The following is a 2,069-nucleotide window of genomic DNA, read 5'->3' as shown; positions in this document are numbered from 1 at the left end:
ATAGAATTCCTAATTTAATTCATTTTATTTTTGGTGAGATTTAACTGTTATTAATAGAATTCCTAATTTAATTCATTTTATTTTTGGTGAAATTTAACTGTTATTAATAGAATTCATAATTTAATTCATTTTATTTTTGGTGAGATTTAATTGTGATTAATAGACTTCCTAATTTAAAACGTAATATATGTTTTATAAAATTTGTGGACAAAAATAAAAGGGTTGACAAAGATGATGTCAGCAAATAATCCAAAGGTGGAAATATAGGATTGAAATGCAATCAGTGGTTCTGATTTCTTCAAGTTAGAATTAAAGGTCCACTTTTAATAATATTTAGAGATGCATATCAATTTCATTAATGAACTTTGCTTTTCACTTCAAAATTATTAAATTATAGCTTCTTTATTTTATTTTATTTATTTATTTACATTATTTGTTTAAATTTAAAATAGAAAAAAAACACTTTAACTTTTATAATTCAATATTATTCTTATTTTTCTTATAAATTCAAACTTTTAAAATGTTTAGAATTTTATATTTATTTATTTTTAAATAAACCCATATAATACATGGATCACACACCTAGTTAAAAACAAAAGAGAAAAAAATGGGTCCACGTCTCTCTCTCTCTCTCTCTCTCTCTACATGTGCATCGATCCTCAACCCACTTCTCTGTTTATTATGGCCTTCCCCTGTCATCTTTCTCTATCTGATAATCACTAGCACTATCACTGCTTCCCCCAATCACAAATGCTCAGATTCTTCTACATATTCACAGATTGTTAACCCATACCCCTTTCGCCTATCTTGAATCGATGGATTTAAGATATATAGAAAAGAATTCGAATAAGAAAAAGAAAAAAATTAAATGAGATTACCCACAGTAGGATTACACCTTCTGTAATGGTGCCAGTTCCACTTACCCCTCCACCGCTACCGCCTCTTCTTCTTTTGGGTTTTTAAGATGTGATCAGGAAATTGAAGCTGTGGGATGAGGTTGAAGAGCAAGATATCGGCGTTGATGAGTTGTTGTCGATGCTTGGTTACAAAGTTAAGTCACCTGATATGGCTGATGTTGCACAAAAGATTGAGCATCCGAAGGGTGTTTTGGGGAACGACAATCGGTTGTCTCATCTTGCTTCTGATTCTGTTCAATATAACCACTAAGATCAGCATGGATTGAATTAATGATTTGTGAGATGAACCCCACAAATCAACCCCTGTTATTAATGATTCACTTATGAACAACACGACCTCTATAACGTCATCGATTGTGGACTCGTCTTTTGTCTTCATTGATGATCTACAAAGGATCCCTGTAAACGTATTTGACCATCTGGCGGAAAAACAAAAGCCCTTTTCTCTGTCGATTGGTGCCTCCTCCTCATACAATCATAACCCAAATTTTCTCGTCGATACACAGGAAAACAATATCCAGGTTGTTGATACTCTATTGGCTTGCTAACTTGTTCATATTCTAATTGCTTGCTCTGAAGCTGTCCAACAAGACGAGAAAGGATGGGGAAATGGTGGAGACAGAGAGGGTACAATGGTGTGGGTGGACCCGTTCCTTTGTTTTCTTTTTTCTTTTTTTTTTTTTTTTGTTTTTAATTATAAAATAATTATATTGGATATTAAAAAATGAAAAAAGAAACTAAAAGAGCAGAACCTTATTTTCATGTTTTTTAGGGATAAAAATGCACCAAAATCATGAAAATTTTCTGATTTTGAACCTTCCATGCAAATTGAAAACTTTTTTGACTATATCCATAATTTTTGGTAAACCATGAGGACCAATTTTTCAATTTTGTCTTATACTTATGATATTTTGAATTTGTAAACTAGGATTATGACTTCCATATTTTTGATTTATGAAACCTTTTAGCAAACTTTGATATTATATTTTGAAAGCTTTAAATGTGATGATCGAACTTGAAAGTTATGGTTGATCGAACTTGAAGCAACCTTCAATTGTGTTGATCGAACTTGACTATGCGTGGAAGTCAAACACAAAGTTTTGATTGATTAATGAAACTTGCTCATGCATAAGGTCTTTGATCTGTCAAACA

The 2,069-nt window shown here is 31.5% G+C and overlaps 1 pseudogene; it reads left to right on the top strand.

Moving 5' to 3' along the window:
- Positions 1-815: 815 nt before the first annotated feature.
- LOC145060377 (DELLA protein GAIP-B-like) lies at positions 816-1,853 on the top strand (annotated as a pseudogene).
- The last annotated feature ends 216 nt before the right edge of the window (positions 1,854-2,069 follow it).

This window comes from Lactuca serriola, chromosome 6, assembly GCF_051521515.1.
Source record: "Lactuca serriola cultivar US96UC23 chromosome 6, Lser_US96UC23_V15, whole genome shotgun sequence".
Taxonomy (NCBI): Eukaryota; Viridiplantae; Streptophyta; class Magnoliopsida; order Asterales; family Asteraceae; genus Lactuca; species Lactuca serriola.
Note: the sequence above shows the minus strand (reverse complement) of the source record. Positions and strands in the feature narration are given on the sequence as shown.